Source organism: Panthera tigris, chromosome C2 (genome assembly GCF_018350195.1).
Source record: "Panthera tigris isolate Pti1 chromosome C2, P.tigris_Pti1_mat1.1, whole genome shotgun sequence".
In the NCBI taxonomy this organism is placed as follows: domain Eukaryota; kingdom Metazoa; phylum Chordata; class Mammalia; order Carnivora; family Felidae; genus Panthera; species Panthera tigris.
Genome location: NC_056668.1, coordinates 25,529,196 through 25,550,287, shown reverse-complemented (window position 1 = coordinate 25,550,287; position 21,092 = coordinate 25,529,196).

Here is a 21,092-nt window from a genome sequence, read left to right as displayed (position 1 = left end):
GAAATATATAAACTTAAAATTTTTTTTTAAAAAAATCGTGATCATTATAGAAATTACTACCAAGAATGCTTGCAGGGGCGCCTGGGTGGTTAAGCATCTGACTTCTGCTCAGGTCATGATCTCACAGTTTTTGAGTTCAAGCCCCGCATCAGGTTCTGTGCTGACAGCTTGCTCAGAGCCTGGAGGCTGCTCTGGATTCTGTCTCCCTTTCTCTCTGCTCCTCCCCTGCTCACACTCCGTCTCTGTCAAAAATAAATAAACATTAAAAAAAAAAAAAAAAGAATGCTTGCAAGCCACAGACACACAAGGAAATAATGGCAGTGGTTTTTGATTCTGGCTCTTCATTAGAATCCCCTAGAAAGTTTGGAAAATACTAGTCTTCTTGCCAACCCAAATCAATCATATCGAGTGTCCAGGGGCAGAATCCAGGTGTTGATGCTTAAAAAAAATATTTAGATGATTCTAATGTGAGAATTAATATAGAGAAAGAAATTCAATCACTTATGGAGATGGGGATATTAAAGTGAATTACTTGGGGGCACCTGGGTGTGGCTCAGTCGGTTAAGCATATGACTTTGGCTCAGATCATGATCTTGCAGTTTGTGGGTTCAGGCCCAGTGTCAGTCTCTGTGCTGACAGCTCAGAGCCTGGAACCTGCTTTGGATTCTCTGTCTCCCTCTCTCTCTGCCCTTCCCCTGCTCATGCTCTGTCTTTCTCTCTCAAAAATAAATAAGCATTAAAAAAAAGTAATAAAGTGAATTATTTGTATGCAACCTATCCACCCATTTCCAAAGTATGTCCCCAAAGAGGCTTGGAATATATGTCTTTCACCAAGGCTTTGGATGATGATAAGCAGTTTTGAAAGTCACTTTTATAGCTGTTCTAAGCCAGAAATAGTGGAAGCATTGCCATTGTTGTGTGTTCTCTGGTTTCAGTGGAGATAACAGGATTTCAGGCAGCAGTTACCAACTAGTTCTATCTAACTTCTAGGATCAAACGGAGGCATTGTTATTGTGATGGTCTGCAGGGCCTGCCTGATGATCACGATGATTGGTCCAGGTGGGATCTCTGGTATTGCCAAATTAATCATAGGTTCCTAGGACAAAAATGGATGAGAAGCCTACAAAATCCTTATTTGATTTTATAAAAATGGAAAATTTCCAAGTCTGGTGAATGGAAGCTTGACTTGATTCTTGTTTTGTTTTGTTTTTTGTTTGTTTGTTTTTACAGACATGGATTTATGTCCAATTTTCAGACCTTAGTTAGTTCACAAAGCCAGAGCCCTTTAGTAAAATATAGTATCCTTGAGGATAGACCCTTTAATAACATAGCTAGTGCTAACTGGGACTGTAATTCCTAGTCTTCCTCAAGCATCCTTGGTCAGTTACCAAATAGCTGAAGGTCCTTGATTAGCACAGGGAAAAAGGCAATACAAAGACTTTTAAAAGGTTTTTATTTGTTGTTGTTATTGCTTTTATGTTAATTTTAAGTACTGGGGACCCAGAATACCCTGGGAGTCAGAACACAAATGGAGTCTTCGTTCATCCATCATATGCTAGGTTCTGTGTGACCTTGACACCACCCTGTGGTTATTGTCTCTTCACTCAAGTGTGTAGAAGTAAAGGATATGCTTAGTAATGGGAAGAATCCACTCTTTTATTTCCTGCCCTAAAAAGCAAGAGCTATTATGATAAAAAGGACTAAGTGGAAACCTCTGGAGCTTCCTCTCTCTAATAAATAGTATATCTAAGAGAAATACAAATATCAGTGTCATTTTCAGTCTTGAAATAGACAGGAATAATATGTTCTTCACATTCCCTTTTAATCTGCCAGCTTCCCTATTGCTTAAAGATGTGGAATATGAACTTTGAGAATGGAAGTTAATTGCTGGAAGCTTAATGATGGTTTCTGCTATAGCAGCTACAGTTTCCAGATGTGGTCTCTTAATGGGCGCAATTAAATAGAGCACCTAGGTCCTGGCCTGCAGCTCCCAGTATGGCTAAGCATTTTTTCTCCACTGAAAAGCAAAGAGTGTAACATCTGTCTGCTTTCATCTTGAAAAGACACATGCTAACCCTTTATTGGATATGTCATTTGCAAATATCTTCTCCCATTTCATAGGTTGCCTTTTACTATTTTCGATTTTTCCTTCACTGTGTAGAAGCTTTTTATTTTGATGAAGTCCTAATAGTTTATTTTTGCTTTTGTTTCTCTTGCCTCAGGTGACATATCTGGTAAGAAGTTGCTATGGCCGATATCAAAGAGGTTACTTCCTGTATTCTCCTCTAGGATTTTAATGGTTTCATGTCTCACATTTAGGTCTTTAATCCATTTTGAATTTATTTTCACATTTATAAAACTCCAACCCCAAAAACAAATAATCCAATTAAAAAATGGGCAGAAGACAGGAATTGACATTTTTTCAAAGAATACATCCAGATGGTCAACAGACACATGGAAAGATGCTCAACATCATTCATCATCAGGGAAATACAAATCAAAACTACACTGAGATATCACCTCACACCTCTCAGAATGGCTAAAATTAATAGCAGAGGAAACAACAGGTGTTGGTGAGGATGCAGAGATAGGGGAATCCTCTTAACACTGTTGGTGGGAATGCAAACTGGTGCAGCCACTCTGAAAAACAGTATAGAGGCCTTCTCAGAAAGTTAAATATAGAGCTACCCTATGATCCAGCAATTGCACTACTAGGTATTTACCCAAAGAATACAAAGATACTAATAAAAAGGGATACATGCACCCCAGTGTTATGGCACCATTATCTACAATAACCAAACTATGGAAACAGCTCAAGTGTCCATCAACTGATGAATGGATAAAGAAGGTGATACACACACACACACACACACACACACACACATATATGTATGTATACACACACACACACATATGCATACAGTGGAATATCACTCAGCCATCAAAAAGAATTGAAATCTTGCCATTTGCAACAACGTGGATGGAGCCAGAGAGTATTATGCTAAGTGAAATCAGTCAGAGAAACACAAATACCATATGATTTCACTCATATGTGGAACTGAAGAAATAAAACAAATAAGCATAGGGAAAAAAAAGAGAGACAAACCAAGAGACAGACTCTTAAATATAGAGAACAAACTGATGGTTACCAGAGGGGAGGTGGGCAGGAGGACAGGATAATAGGTGATGGGGATTAAGGAGGGCACTTGTGATTGAGCACCAGATAATGTATGAAAGTGTTGAATCACTATATTCTACACTTGAAACTAAACTTATGCTGAATATTAACTGGAATTTAAATAAAAACTTAAAGAAAAGACACATGCATGGCAGAGGGTAAAGGTGAATTTCACGATCACAAAAATAAAGGGACTCATCAACCTTGTGTTAATAATAAGTGGTCATAGCAGGCCCTAAAGGACAAACTGGCTTGGATGTGTCTGCTTTGCCACAGTGCCATCCTTCCTTCAGTTTATATCTTTAGCCTCATAAAGAGTTGCTAGGAAAGTGGGCCTAACCTTACTGGAAGTGTACTGTTTCAGTGTGAGAACTGACTATAGGGTTTGCTTTGAAGGAAAATGAAAAAGAATATTTTCCTACTGGGAACAGCCTGGAGCGATACCGCTCATTGTCCATATGGCCATGGACAGAGAAATGGCCTGAGCTGAGGGGCGACATTGCTTCCTGTCGCATGGCTAATCATTTGTGGTCAAGTTAAGAAAATTAAAGAAAGAATGAAAAAAGAAGCAAAAAGTATAATGGTTATTGTCTGGATGTAAGACTATTCGATTTCACATGAAAACTCATCAGAAGGTCCCTAGTGGGGAAAACTATTGGAAATGTGGAAAATATTACCCTCAGGTAGAAATATAATCACAGGTTGGTTATATTAGACACTTCTACTTTGTAGAATAATTATTATGCATTGGAATTTCCGTGCCCTGCCTTTCATGCATTTGCTGATCCATGAACTTACTGGTTTCCTTTTACTCATCATGAAGTTTGCACACAGTCTTGCTCCCAGTGAAGGAATCACTTCACTGGCCAGTTGCCCCTCATACTCCTTGATTTCATCATTTGCTCTATGATCTGCTAACTGTTGGTCTTTCAGAATGGTGGAATGGTTAATTATAATGTCTGCTAAGAGGTCACAGTTGCATGTTCAGGATATTGTCCTCTAGGATGCATTGGTACTCTTAACCAAAAATTAATATAGGGTGTTGTACCTCTCATGAATTGAGAAACTAGTACATGGAACCTGGAATGGCATGCTCTCAATGACATCTAATTACAGCTAGAAATATTTTCTTTCCTATCCCTAAAACACTATGCTCTCCTAGTGTAGAGGTATTTATACTCAAGGCAGAAATATTTCTATCAAAGGGCACAGAAAGTTCTTTGTTGAATTAAAAGATATTGCTTCTACCTGGCTATATTGGACTCTTCAAGTTGTTGAGTTATCGATCAAAAAGGAAGGCTATGATGCTAGTTCCAGTGGTTGATCTTGAGAGTCAAGAGTAATAACATAGGTGATATACATTAAAGGATGGGAAGTACATGAATAGAACCCATATTATATTTTGGCTTCCTAGTACTGCCTTGTCAAGTAGCATAAGTTAAGGGCCCTTTATAAACAAGAATTTTCTGTCTCCACTGGGAAAACTCTAGCCAGCTAGCTGATGAAAAAACATTATGAGAAGGGAAGAAGGGGTGTCATTAAAACAAAGCAACTTTATGAAATGGGTATAGAGACAAGACTGTAGTTTTCTTCCGTATTTTCTTCTTTGCCATATCATTGTGTGTGTGTGTATGTGTGTGTACATATGTGTTTCCTCTTAGTTCCTTTTACTTTCTCTCTCTTTTATATCAGGTAGTTGGTGGTAGTTAAATTAGTTTAGTACACATATCACAGAATATTGAGATAGGATCTTAGCAGACCTGTATTTGTAGGAAATCCAGGATTTACAGCAGAATGTTGATTAAAATCTGGATCATCACTTCTTGAATAGGGCTATAGATGTTTTCACCATTCAGGTGATAGTTATGGCCTTAATTATGTAGCCGCACTTTTTAAACCTTAAAAATTTAAAGAAAATTGCATTCCGAATACGTGCAAAGGAATGAGTTATATTAATTATCTGAGTTTTTTCCCTTGCAAATCATCTCAATCCCTCTTTTTATATTTGTGATTTGCCCACCTCATGAGTCATGGTAGAACATGGAGCCCCACCCTCTCTCTTTACAGAGTTTGAAAATCAGATACTTAGTTCCCTAGCCCTTCTTTCAGCTGGAATGGAAACATGTGACATAGGCTTGTCCTATTAGATGCAGTCACTACAGGATTTGCATGGATGCTGAAGGACTCAAGCAAGCAGAAGGAATGGAGACTTCACCGTGGTAGTGATGAGTGGCAGCAGCAGCAGCAAGGTCAAGTTTCAACGAACATCTGTGACAGTGGTCCAGGAATGGCATCAAGTGTCCAAGGTTGGCATTATGTTTTTAGGGGACTTATGTCCCGGCATGACGTTAGCTATGATAGTGGCTACTGTTTCACACCTTTCATTCTTGTCTTTTTCCATACCTGTTTCCCCACCTCCCACCTTTCTAGAAATTCAGGGAATCCTTGTAGATGTTCAGGGCTGCAACATATGCTTTAAATAATTTTTAAAAATGTTTAAGCCATCAAGAGCTTTTTTTTTTCTGTTGTATGCAACAAAAACTGAGAAGGAATGAAAGGCAGACATACCCAAGAAAGGTCTGTATCTCACTGAGATTCAAGCTAGGACAGACGCCATGCTAACTGGATATTCAATTATAATGTGCCAGAATTAGAATTACAGACCAGTATTGAGCTTTTGCTCACCTATGCTCTCCATGTGCGAGAGATACAGCAAGTGCGTGAATTGGTGCAGTAGTGCATAACTGAGTTCCTAGAGATTATTTTTTTAATAAGTCATTAAATATTCCCATTTGTGGAAGGAGACTTTCACATTTTAGACTGTAGATCTTTTTGTGCTAAAATCTAAGCACCTGGAGATAGAGGCAGGCAAACTGATACAAATTCAATTCATGTTTCTGCTTTAATGTATCAGTCTCAACTAACTTTATGCATTCATTGAGAAATTACACATACTTATGCAGGTATTACCATTTGTTAATTATATATATGGGCCACGAATCCCAAAGGTGAGGTTGTTGGCTAGGTCTGTGGAGAGATGTACTCTGCTAGTATTTAATGGTACTGACTTTCCTTATGGAAGAGCTAATTACCTGTTATTTCATGTCACCTAGTCTCAATCCAGCTATAGTGTCAGTTTACTCAACCATTACAAAACCAGGCTGGTTAGCATTTCCTTAAGTCATGTAATCTCCTTGAGACAATCATAAAGGGTCATGCCATTTTTCCTCCATCTTTACTTCCATGAAATATGTGATCATTTGTAATATACCTTCAGTTCACTGGCAGATGATTCTTCATCAATTACTTATTTATACTACAATTTAAATTATTTAATTAAATTAATTTAAAGCAACTCAATTAATCTACATTCATGTCTATAAAGAAATTTTACCTTTGCTCCCAATATAGTTTAGATTAACCTACTTTTGTTTATTATTATTTAAATTCAAGTTAGTTAACATACAGTGTAGTCTTGGCTTCAGGAGTAGAACCCAATGATTTATTTCTTACATACAACATCCAGTGCTCATCCCAACAAGTACCCTCCTTAATGCCCTCACCCATTTAGCCCATCCCCCACCTACCTCCCCTCCAGCAACCTTCAGTTTGTTCTCTGTATTTAAGAGTTCCTTATGGTTTGCCTCCCTCTCTGTTTTTATCTTATTTTTCCTTCCCTTCCCCTATGTTTAATCTGTTGTGTTTCTCAAATTTCACATATGAGTGAAATCATATGATATCTGTCTTTCTCACCTATTCTTTATTTTATAGATTCCTTGGCTGCAACCAAAAGTAGTGGTCTATTCAGTATTGTAGGGGAACTCCATGTTCACTCTGGGACTGAAGCTCACTTATAAAAACTCTCTTCATACCATCAGTTCTTCTGCATCCTGGACGAAGTGAAAGACAACACATAATCAGATATTCCTTCACTCAAAATGTATTTATTGACTCTTTCTATAATTAAGGAAAGCACTATTTTAGGTAAAGATGATATTAAAGTGAGATTTTTGCCCTCAACAGTCTGGTGAAGACATGGGCACATATGAGACTAATGGTAATACATTGGAATAACATCTATTAGAGGTATGTATAATGGATTGTGGAAGCCCTGAGGGTTTGAAAACACCTGCTATACAGAGGCACTAAGGCTTCATAAAAAAGTGATGTCTAACCTTAATTTTGAAGTAGGAGTTCAATAAAGATACTTAGAAGGAGAAGAGTCCCTTGTTCTAGTCATTTTGGGCAAAACCAACATAAAGCAGCCAGTCCCAGGTAATAGCCAGCCTGTCAGACATATGAATGAAAACATCAAATTCCAGCTAACAGCAAATATTTGATAGAAACCCAGCTGAGGCCAGCAGAAGACCTTCCAGGTTTATCCCAGCCCAATTTGCCCCTCATGGCTTCATAAGTTAAATAAATGTCATTGTTTTAAGACACTAGGTTTTGGGGTGGTTTGTTATCCAGCAATGGATACCAATACAATCATATATACATTCTAGAAACGTTAATAAAAGAGTTGTAGAGGATGGATTGTAGGAGATGAGGGTGAATCAGGTAGAACATTTTGGAAACAATTGGAAGAGCTCAGGAAAGACCAATTGTTATTACTCAAGAGCCTTTGTGCCAGAAGCCTGAACTCAGAGCATTTTCTTGGGGTCTTGTGCAAATAATCAGGATCCTGTCCAACCTCTCCCTGAGTACAGCGTATCCTCTAGCTTCAAAGGCTGCTGATTTTCTTAATGTGAGTGAGAGTCAAGTGCAAAATAAATCTATTGCTAGTGCACTCATCTGGACTAGCAACTTCTTAGCAGAACTGTAACCCGGCCATGGCAGACTCCTGCAACTCCAGTGAATCCCTCTCCTCTCCTTTCCTCTTTCCACACCTGCATTTATTTCAATCCCCCTAGGTTTTACTCATCTGGGAAACTTGTAGGCAGCTAAAATCACTCAGTCTTCCTTATGTGTCATTCTTTTCTACTGCTCAGAATTTTAACCCCCGATCCATCTTCTCCCACAATGCTGTTTGCCTTCTGCCCTCTTCTCCCATGACTTAACCTCCCATTCTGCCCAACATTTTCCACTCTGCCTCCTATGATCCCTGATCCATTATAAAGACAAATCCTCTCCTTCTTCACACAATGTTTCTCCTATTGTTCCACACTTAAGGCTGATTCTACTTTGAAAACATTCTCCTAAGTCTCTCTCTCTCTCTCTCAAAAAAAAAAAAAAAAAAAAAAAAAAAGAAGGATGATTCATCTTCTATATCCCATGAATCACAGAATTGGGAAATGGAACAGTGCCTTTTCTACCACTCCGCTCTAACTACTCTTGAAAGGTAATCAATGACCTGCTAGCTGATTGAATCCAGGGGATACTTTCAGTGGCATTGGATACTCTTGACTACTATCTTTGAAATACTCTTTTCCTTTGGAGTCCTTAACATTCCTCTTACCTCTGTAACCTTTCCCCTTGAGAATATTTTGTTTATTAATCTTCTTTTGTCTATTCCTTAAGTTTTCATGGAATTTCATAGTACATGCGAAGTCCTCTTCTATTTTATATAATTTACAAAACTTCCTTGAGTGATAAAATTTTTCCATGGCTCCAATCTTCAATTACCAAGTATTTGTCAATGCCTTAAATGAAGCAAAGTTTCCTCCTGAGATTTGATTCTTATTGTACCTTCATTTGGGTATTCCAAATTTAAGTTAAAGTCAACATGTTCTTTAAACTATTTCTCTTTCTGTTTCTACCCTTCCCGTCCCCCCAGTTTCATTTGATAGTAACCAGAATTCAACACAGTTGCCTAAACCAAAACCTGGCTCCCACACCTCTACCTATCCAATCTATCCAATCACCAAGTCCTACTGAGTCTGTCTCTAAATATCCCTATGATCTGTCCAGTTATCTCTATTTGCATTGCCACCATTCTGATTCATATCATTACCATCTCATTTCTAGATTAATTCAAGATTGGGCTCTTTTCCTTTTCTTTCTTTCTTTCTTTCTTTCTTTCTTTCTTTCTTTCTTTCTTTCTTTCTTTCTTTCTTTCTTTTTCCTGTTGGGATTGAAACATAGAGAAATGCATCTGATAGATTAAGAGATCCCTAATCAAACCCAGCTTTTCAGGAAAGGGAAGTTGAAGAGAAAAGTCTGAAATGAACACTGGAACCTGGGTCATTGCTAGGGAGAGCTGATCTAGGGCACAACCCAGCAGAAGTGGGTGCTTCTTAGAAAGATATGGTTGACTCAAAATATATCTATTACTAAAAATCTGCAGAACTTGGGGCTCTGCTAGTTTTGCTGTGGGACATCCCTGAATGAGTATCAGTGAAAGAAGGATTATCCTCCTCTGCATGATAGGGAATCACTGTGGCCTGGCTGGGTGAGCAAGGATGCCAACAGAAGGTGGAACATTGAGGGTAGCCAGGGAAGGTGGCCCCATTGGGCTCATATTTTTGTAGATAGCCAGAGGTTCGCCAGGTAGCAACACTGACATTGATTTCCTGAAGGGGTCAGCTAGCAGGGTATCAGGAGCCCAATGGTGTAGAAATGTGGTCAGGCTATAGCAATGCTCCACCATCAACAGCAAAATAATGGTGTAGTATGTGGTGCCATCTGGATCACTTCAGAAGCTGTCATAACAGAAGCTTTGAGGCAGAGCTTCTTAGACTGTGGCAAGTGTTCACTGATGGGTTGTTGAGTCTGTCAACCCTTGGGATGGATAGGCGGAGACCTGGGCAGCTGGAATCCCCAGGAGTGTACATTGGATCATTTATCATAATGTTTCTTAAAGTATTATTTTCCTCAGTGCTATGATAAGATAAATATTGGAAAGTTCTGTGATTTAAGGAACTCTAACCATCTGGTAGATTAAATGACAGTTCCATTCTGTTTCTATTGCATATCGACTAACATCTGATGCAAACCAAAGGCTCACGTCTCAGAGGCGCCTCTCACCACCTTGGTTGTTAGCTTAATGTACACAATATAGTCAGTTATCTTTGCTTCCAGTCCTGTTTATTCGAGTTATATATGACTCATTCATAAAAAAAAAATGAATGGATGAAGTGCCTCCTCCCCCCTTGAAGCAAATTATTGAACAAGCCTTATGAATTTTGTACTTTCATGCAGCTTATTTTTCAGTGAGGGAGCAAAACAAACACATGAATTACTGTACTTATGACTTTAGCTAGATATCCAATAAAATAATGAAATATGAATTTTTAAGGGAAGGGAGTTTTTATTATGAAATTAAATTAAATCTGGAAAACTTGATGAAGCTGAATTGTTTAAAACTTGCTGTTGAATTAGCTTTAAGTAAGAAACCTTACAAAATTAAGGGAAAATTCTAATTCTAATTCTACATTTGTCTTACTTCGCAGGAGTCTTTTTTTTTTTTTCACTTCACCATAAAGAAACTGAAATCTGAAATCATATACTATGTGTTATGGTGATAGATAAAAGACAACAGGGGTCTTATTAACAAGACCTCAAGTCTACATTTAAAAACTGGTGTTAGTGTGTATTTATATGTTTTCAACTTAAATGCAATTTTTGAAGAACAGTATATTATTTTAATGATTGCCAGACTTAATTTAAATTTTAATTTGAGAGAGAGAGAGAGAGAGAGAGAGAGAAAGAGGGAGAGAGGGAGATGCAGAATCCGAAGCAGGTTCCAGGCTCTTGAGCTGTCATCACAGAGCCCGACGTGGGGCTCGAACCCACAGATGGTGAGATCATGACTTGAGCCGAAGTCAGACACTTAACTGACTGAGCCACTCAGGCGCCCCTATTTATTTATTCTGAGACACAGACATCCCAAGTGAAGGAGAGGAAGAGAGAGGAAGAGAGAAAGAATCCTAAACAGGCTCTGTGTTGCCAGTGCAGAACCCAATGCAGAACTCAAACCCACGAAACCACGAAATCATGACCTGAGCCAAAACCAAGAGTTGAACGCTCATCCAACTGAGCCACTCAGGCACCCCCTATTCAATAAATATTTACTGATTATCAGGTTCTTCACAGGTCTATTGAGGATATTTTAGGAGGTGCAAAAATGAGACAACAATCCCATCCTTAATGGACTGGTAGTTTGAATGAGATAAATAGAAACAACTCAAAGGTAAAGGGTAATAAGACAGACAATGCCTTTTAATTCCTAGTCCCTCCTCAAAAACACTAATTAACACCCTCAAGTATTTCTTAAAAATCTTGTTTTTAAGAATTTATACTAAAAGTTATGAACTTCTGTATATTGTCTGAATCGGGCTTATCAACCATTATTCTAAATCACTCTTCCAGGAAAAGTACAAAGCAATAGCCAATACTGGAATGTTTGTAGATGTTAATAAATGCAACTTAAATGGGTCTTATATTTCATGCAATTAACCTGACACTATGTCTATATGGGACTGACGATTCTTTTCTAAGTAATTAACTCAGGAAGGAATGAAGCAGGCTTCTAATACCACTCGATAGCAGAACAACGCACTCTGAATTCCCCTAGCATATGTCTCTGCCACTGCTCTGTCATTAATCGTGTGCTTCCTTTCCTAGCTTTCCTAACTGTCTGGAAAGGACAGTTAACTATACTTTGGATGAACCTTGAACACATTATGCTAAATGAACTAAGCCACTCACAGGACAAATACCGTATGATTCTACTTATGTGAGATAACTAACTAAAACAGTCAAATTCATAGAATAGGAGAGTGGAATGGTGGTTGCCAGGGGCTGAGGGAGGGGAAATGGGGAGTTAGTGATCAATGAGCATAAGGTATCAGTTATGCAAAATAACTGAATAAGCTCTAGAGAGCTTACTACTATACATGGTACCTATAGAGAACAATAGTGTATCATAAGCTTGAAAATTTGTTAAAAGGGTATATCTCATGTTAACTCAACATAATAAAATAGAATAAAAATAAAACTTAGCTGTATGTTCAGCATCTGGCAAAATAAAATTCATTATTACTATTCATACTTCTTTGATAGTTTCAGAATATTTTCATATACATCTTCCACCTCCAACTTATGCTTCCCACTCACCCTCTAACTCTTTCTCTAAGTGAGATGGGAGAGTCAGTTTATCTTGTTTTACTAACCATATTACCAAATCAGATCAATTTTAACTCCTAAGTCAACTCCGATTTTAACTCTTTCTCTCTCCTATGTTTCATATGTTTTTATTTATTTTTTAATTCCTTAAATATCTTGAAAATCAACTTTATTGGAGTGTAATTGATATTATGGTGAACAGCATGCGTTTAATGTGTACAATTGGATAGTTCTGACATAGGCATACACTCATGATAGTATCACCACTCTCAAGATAATAAACTATCCATCATTCTCAGGGATTCCTTGTGTTCTTTGTAATCCCTTGTTTCCACCCTGCCTTGCACTATCCACAGTGAACAGCTGATCCACTTTCTGTTTCAGATCTCAAGGCCAGGCTCAGAAGTCGTACATAGAAGCCATGGATGGTTAGAGGTAACCCCTTCTTGCTTACCCCAAGAGGTTATGGAACTGGTTGGAGGCTGATTCAGGAGTCAGCTCCCTATTTCCTATCCAAGCCTCACAGACTGCTTGTAGTGTAGTGGTGCAAAGTGGTAACCACGGATGTGACCAAGAAAGGGCTTGCTTATAAAATGACCCATGCATGTACCCTAAGAAAGAGGGTAATGTTGGCTTAAGATCTGTATGACGGGGTAGTGGGGAGGATTTCTGAATGTGTAGGTCAAGTGAGAGGAGCATAGGTCTAAGCTTTAGGAGATGACACAGAGTTGTTTGAAACTAAGAATCCCTACGAAAGTGTCATAAATCAGTGTAGAGGGTTTATGGAGGGCTAATAACAACAGTGGAAGAAAGAGAACATAAAGTAGTGATGCAAGTAAACAGAAATTTATGTAGCTTGTAAAATTATACTTGAGTGTTGGAAGGAACCTCAAAAATCATCTAGTAAATGCTCTTATTTTAGGCATGAAAATGAGATACTCAGGATCATCCAGTTCACTTGTGGTAGACCTGGAGGTAGGATCCAAGCCTCCTGATTCTGAATTTGTAGGAATTTTTTTCCTCAGAGAATTAATATTGCAAAAGATAGTGGCTGAACGTTGTGCTAAAATTAACTGCTGTGATTGACAGTGAGATCCAGAAGTTTGAGTGTCCTGAGATGGTGGTTGCAGGTCCTTTTTTCTTAGTGACTAGGTGGAAAATATTCTCTACTGTCTCTTGATAGTCCTGAAACCACTGGAGCAAGGGAACAGTCTGTATTTGTAGACTTCTGAGGATAAGAATTGTTTTACATTGTGCTGATGGTATTATTAAAAGTATAAATTATGGGGCACCTGGGTGGCTCAGTTGGTTAAGCAACTGACTTTTGATTTTGGCTCAGGTCGTGATCTCACAGTCGTGAGATTGAGCCCCGCATTAGGCTCCATGCTAGGTGTGGAGACTGCTTAAGATTCGCTCTCTCTCCCTTTGCCCCTCTCTTGCTTGAGTGCCCTCTCTCTCTCTCTCTCTCTCAAAACAAACAAATATATAAATAATGAAAAATAAAAACATTTAAAAAATAAAAGTATAAATTATGGAGCTATGTCCAATTTGAGGTTATTTTCTAACTTCTGTCAGAGACAGACTTACCCTGCATATTGGGGCAGAAAATGGAGTAATAATATTAGTCCTGGTTGTGTGCATTTGTTTCCTGTGGGCATTTGTCTGTCTACTTGCTTGCATTTCCAATCAGAGTTGTAGATCTGTGAATGGAAACTATAGAGAGAATTCATTCTATTTTCTACCTCTCCCACTTTGGCTTAGATTTGCCCCTTTTCCTTGCTGTAGATCAAACTGACTCATAGAAAATATTTGTTAGAAACCATGAACATGTTATTGTTTATATGTACCTGTTAAAAAAACTGTGTGTCTGTATATATATGAATCTATCTATATCTATATCTATAGATATAGATATAGATATAGATAATATTTTCCTACCCTTTACATAGCTAACCACATTTCTTATTTACTTTGGTCTGATCAATATGGGAAAAGAACTCTGTGAATACCTGATAATATCATGACCCTCTTTCTTAACTATTCATCCATTTTAGTCCCATTATACATAGGGAAATTAATATTCTTTATTCATATTGCATGTGCTTTTCCATATGTAATCACACTCCAATGTAATTATCACCAAAGAAACACCAAGTGAAAAATCTTACATTTCTTGGAGCCCAAGGAAGATGACATGATAAGCAGCCAAGTTGTCTTTCAGCTACCTCTAGTTATATGACAGGAATTATATTTATAAAACATTAGAACTTTTCCAAATTTCCCAAATTTTCCTTATTTTTTAATCCTAACTCACTGTTTGTTCTTTTTTGTTTTTGCTTTTGGTGATTCCTCCTCTCAAACTCACAATTTTGAAGTTCCCTAGATCCTTACCCAGGACTCTTCTCTTCTGTCTACACATTTTCTCTGGGAGATCTCATCCATTTCTATGGTTTTAAATGCCATATTTAAAAGATGACTCCAGTCCCTACTGTACCTAGCATTCTATACTGATATAGCCAGATGGTTACTTGATATTGCCACTTAATGTCAAAGGGGCATCTCAAGCTTAACATGGCCCAAACTCTCACATTCCTGTTCCCCCCAAACCTGCTCCTCACTCATCCTCATTTCAGTAAATATCGTAGTGTATCACTCCCCCAAATGACTTTAAGCCAAAAATTCCACTTATTTTTGATTCCTGTTTCCCTCATAATTACAGATCCGATCCTTTGGACACAAGTTTCACTTATATATGGAACCTGAGAAACTTCACAGAAGACCAAGGGGGAAAGGAAGGGGAAAACTAGTTTCAAACAGAGAGGGAGGCAAACCATAAGAGATTCTTAAATACAGAGAACAAACTGAGGGTTGATAGGGGGGCGGGGGAGAGTGGAAAATGGGTGATGGGCATTGAGGAGGGCACTTGGGATGAGCACTGGGTGTTGTATGTAAGCGATGAATCATGGGAATCTACCCCCAAAGCCAAGAGCACACTATATACACTATATGTTAGCTAACTTGCAACAAATTACATTAAAAAAATTCTTTTAAGTTTATTTATTTTTGAGAGAGAGAGGGAGAGAGAGAGAGTGCACACAAGTGGGGGAGGGGCAGGGAGAGAGAGGGAGACCTAGAATCTGAACCAGACTCCAGGCTCTGAGCTGTCAGCTTCGACCCTGACATGGGGCTCAAACCCACCAACTACAAGATCATGACATGAGCCAAAGTCAAACGTTTGACCAACTGAGTCACCCAGGTGCCCCTGGACACAACTTCTTATTGGTGTTCTTGCTTTGATACTGGCATCCCTATAATCTTTTCCCCTTATTGGGCCAGACTGATCCTGTCACAATTGTTTTTAACTCTCTAGTCACTGATGATTATAACTAGAATAAAATCCACTCCTTACCCTGCTTTACCAAGCTCATCTAGACTTGCCTGCCTTTACTCCTTTGACGAATTTCATGCTGTTTTCCCTCTTGCATACCACACTTCAACCTTCCTTACTAAACTTATTATTATTTTTACCAGTTTCTGCCTTAAAGCCATCATACTGTAATTCTCTTCTTCCTGATTATGCCCTCTTCTTGATAATCAGAACTAAGCTTAAATGCTAGTTTTTAGAGTAGTCTTCCTGACCAATCTAAAGTAGTATACTCTTTAACATTACCATCTAGTTTTTAAAAATTACAATGTAGTTAATATACAGTGTTATATCAGTTTCAGGTGTACAATATAGTGATTCAAAACTTTACTCAGTGCTTATCGCTATAAGTGTACATTTCATTCACCACCACCGCCCCGCTTCCCCTCTGTTAAACATCAGTTTGTTCTCTATAGTTAAGAGTTTGTTTTTTTGGTTTATCCCTTTTTTTCTTTGATTTGTTTCTTAAATCCCACATACGAGTGAGGCCATATGGCATTTGTCTTTCTCTGTCTGACTTATTTCACATACACTCTGGTTTTTTTTAGTTCAAGGCAGAATTATTTTTTAATGATAAGGAAGGTTGCTATATAATAGCAAAGCTTAAAGCTCATTCATTACAAGTCTGCACTGTGAATTTTTATAAACCAAACTATATAGCATAACATTTACACATATGCATTTTTATACATATATATCCTTAGAGATTACAACTTTTCTTAAGTACCTATAAAACATTTGCAAAAGTTAAAATTGATTATATGGCAAGTTACAAAGAAAGTTTATACAAACTGTAAAAGTATAAATAAAGCAGACCATATTTTCTGAACACAATTCAATAAAACTAAAATCAGGAATCAAAACTCAAGGTAACAACCAACTGGATGGACAATAACTCTGCATTAAAGAAAGCTGTATTTTCAGAATACCTAGAATAATGATAACTGAACTGTGTATCAGTACATGTGTATAGTTAAAATAAATATGAGATAAAAATTCATAACCTGAAATATGTAAATTACTAAGAAATGAAAATTAACAAATTAAGACAATTCAAAAAGTTCAGGAATCAACAAAGCTGAAGGAAGGAGTCAATGAAAATAAAAATAATAGCACAGAAAACAAGAAGAAAATAGTTGAGTTTTTAAGAAATCTCTGTATATGTGTTTGTTTTTATGGCTTTGGAAAACAGGAGAGAGGAACAACCACCCAAGTAAAAAACTTAAATAGAGGATAGATCCTAAAACTCTGGCATGCATCAGAATCACTTGCAGGTTTGGTAAATACACAGATGGTCGGGACCCACCACCAGAGTTTGTGATTTAGCAGGTCTGGGGTGGGGCCCAAGCAATGCATTTCTGATGATTTTTCCAGACAAAGTTGGCATAGCTGGTATTGCTGAAGTTGGTATAGAGAAATTCTGGTTTTTTTTTCTTTTCAATTTTTTATTTAAATTCTGGTTAACATACAGTGCAATATAGAATTCCATGATTCATCACTTACATATAACCAGTGCTCCTCAAAACAGGTGCCCTCTAAAATACCCATCACCCATCTATCCCATCCCTCACTCACCTCCCACCATCAACCCTCAGTTAGTTCTCTATCTTTAAGAGTCTATCATGATTTTTTTCTTTTTTTTCCCTCATCACATACGTTCATCTGTTTTGTTTCATAAATTCCACATGAGAGAGATCATATGGTATTTGTTTTGATGGCTGAGTAATATTCCATTGTATGTATATGTGTGTGCGTGTGTGTGTGTGTGTGTGTGTGTGTACCACTTCTTCTTTATCCATTCATCAGTTGATGGACACTAGCACTCTTTCCATAACTTGGCTATTATCAATAATGTTGTTGTAAACATTGGGGTACATGTACCCCCTTCAAATCTGTATTTTTGTGTTGTTTGAGTAAATACCTAGTAGTAAAATTGCTGGATCATAAGGTAGTTCTATTTTTAACTTTTGAGAAACCTCCATACTATTTTCTAGAGTGACTGTACCAGTTTGCATTCCCACCAACAATGCAAGAGGGTCTTCTTTCTCCACATCCTCGGCAACATCTGTTGTTTCTTGTGTTGTTGATTTTAGCCGTTCTTACAGGTGTAAGGTGGCATCTCAATGTGGTTTTGATTTGTATGTCCTTGATGATGAGTGATGATGAGTGTGTCTGTTAGCCATCTGGGTGTCTTCGTTGGAAAGTGTCTATTCATGTATTTTGCCCATTTCTTCACTGGATTATTTTTTGGAGGGTGTTGAGTTTGATAAGTTCTTTATAGATTTTGGATACTAATCCTTTTTTAAAAAATGTTTATTCATTTTTGAGAGAGAGACAGAGAGACAGAGAGCGAGCAGGGAAGGGGCAGAGAGAGCAAGAAACACAAAACCCGAAGCAGGTTCTAGGCTCTGAGCTGTTGCACAAAGCCTGATGTGGGGCTGAAACCACGAACCATGAGATCATGACCTGAACTGAAGTTGGACACTTAACCAACTGAGCCACCCAGGGGCCCCTTGGATACTAATCCTTTATCAGATATGTCATTTGCAAATATCTTCTCCCATTCCATAGACTGCCTTTTAGTTTTGTTGACTGTTTCCTTCGCTGTGCAGAACTTTTTATCTTTATGAGGTCCCAATAGTTCATTTATGCTTTTGTTTCCCTTGCCTCTGGTGACATATCTAGTAAGTAGTTGCTCTGGCTAATGTCAGAGGTTGTTGCCTACATTCTCCTCTAGGATTTTTAAAAAAATTTTTTTTTAACGTTTATTTATTTTTGAGACAGAGAGAGACAGAGCATGAACGGGGGAGGGGCAGAGAGAGAGGGAGACACAGAATCTGAAGCAGGCTCCAGGCTCTGAGCCATCAGCCCAGAGCCCGACGCGGGGCTCGAACTCACGGACCGCGAGATCGTGACCTGAGCTGAAGTCGGAAGCTTAACCGACTGAGCCACCCAGGCGTCCCTTTTTTTTTTTTAATTTTTTTTTCTCCTCTAGGATTTTTATGGTTTCCTGTCTCACATTTAAGTCTTTCATCCATTTTGAATTTATTTTTGTGTATGGTGTAAGAAAGTGTGTGTGTGTGTGTGTGTGTGTGTACCGCTTCTTCTTTATCCATTCATCAGTTGATGGTCACTTGGGCTCTTTCCATAATTTGGCTATTGTTGAGAGTGCTGCTATAAACATTGGGGTGCATGTACCCCTTCGAATCTGTATTTTTGTATTGTTTGAGTAAATACCTCGTAGTGAAATTGCTGGATTATAAGGTAGTTCTATTTTTAACTTTTGAGAAACCTCCAGTTTCATTCTTCTGCATGTTGCTATCCTGTTTTCCCAGCACCATTAATTGAAGAGACTGTCTTTTTTTGCATTGGATATTCTTTCCTGCTTTGTCAAAGATTAGTTGACCATATAATTGTGGGGCACTTAGTATCATACCCTCTAGCTCCATCCATGTTGTTTCAAATGGCAGGATTTCATTCTTTTTTATGGTAAAGTAGTAGTCTATTTTATATATATACCACATCTTCTTTACCTATTCATCTGTCAGTGGACACTGAGCTGCTTCCATAATCTGGCTACTGTAAATAATGCTGCAATAAATATAGGGGTACATGTATCCCTTCAGATCAGTGTTTTTATCATCTAATTTTAATAATTGCATAGTGTTGGTTACTAGTTAATATTTTTCTCAACTATCCAATCCTTTAAACTGTAAATTTCATGAATGCAAATTTTTGTCATCAGTTCCAGGCACTTAGTAAATGATTTATCTACTTGTCTGTCTGTATTAAATAAATAAATGGTTATGTTAAATTCAAGTGAATTACAGCCACTATAGAAAAATTATCATCTTAAATTTTCTAAGAATGATTACCTTGTTTGAGTCTCCAATCATGAAGAATTTAATTTTATGATGCATGCAATAACTATGGAGTTCTAAATGCCCAAACTACTTCAATTGAAATGATCTTCATTTTACATTTTTTATTGATTTGTTTTGTAAAAAACTCCAAACAAAATAATATAGGTAAGATGAGATGCATTCAAAACTACCAATGGACATACATTTGTTAAAACATCTTTTAATATCTTTTATTATACACTTTCTTACAGACACTGGACAAGGTCCATATACTGCATTAAATTCATATAAAATATGAGTTTTCTACTGAAGGAGGATAATTAATTTGAGCAGTTTAAACAGAAAGTTAGCATATTGTTGCACCCTTTTTGGAAGATATCCTCTGTGAGCTTGAATGGCTAATTAAAAGTTTGTGCCAAAGTTTAGCAACTCAGTGACTATCAAAAAACCGAGCAACATATTTCTGCTCAGTTTTTTTACTTAAAAAAAAATTTTTTAATGTTCATTTATTTCTGAGGCAGAGAGAGACAGAGCATGAGTCCGGGAGGGGCAGAGAGAGAGGGAGACACAGAATCAGAGGCAGGCTCCAGGCTCTGAGCTGTCAGCACAAACTGTGAGATCATGACCTGAGCCAAGTCAGTAGCTCAACCGACTGAGCCACCCAGGCACCCCACAGTTTTATTTTAACAGGCTCTGTCAATGCCAGAGAAATCTCCCATGGAATGTGGGTGTAGAAGTCACACCAGCAAAGAACAGAGCACTGTTGAAAATAGCCTTACCTAAGAATGAAGGTGGTTTACCAAAGAGATGACACATACGGACTAGAAATAAAACACTGTTAAAGCGAATGGCTGGATGTTTACGAAATGTGTTCATCAAATAAATGTGTATTTCCTGTCATGTTTAATAGTGATGTTTCCATTAGAGGCTTATTCCTTTACCACATTTAAGGTGTCTATTAATTGAAAGTGGTTTCATTAGTCACTTCATATTTAATCACCTGATATAAAGCAACATATTCTCTCCTGTGATTATATGTTCACTTAATCATCAATTTATGTATGTACAAATTTACAAAATGCTATTTGGGTGGCTGTTTTTGTTTCTGTATGAGATAATTGAGATAAGCAATTGGCTTTTCATGTTGGTGATTTAGGGCTTGACACCTGTGACATCTTCCAGAGCAACACAGTAAGAGCCCAAAGTCTTTCATGTGCAAGAATGCTTGTGGGGGGAAGTCACAGGCAGGGTGGACTTACACAAAAATAGTGAATTAAAGATCTCCATTAAGAGCTGTTTCAGGTGTTCTTTTTGTTCAGACACTGACTCTCACTAGACTCTGTGATTTAAGGCTGAAACTTAAAGCCCAATGTTATGTGCTGTGTGGATGTTTGGCGAAATCAGGAGGACTCCTTTGGCCTAACTACAGATCCCTACCTACTCTGCTCCTGTTGGACAAGGTCCCCTAGCCAAACAACCTTCTTTATTGAGGGGACCAGGGGAGGTTATCCCTGAGGAGTAAGTTTCAGTTCTCTGATGACCTGTGGAACTATTCAAACAA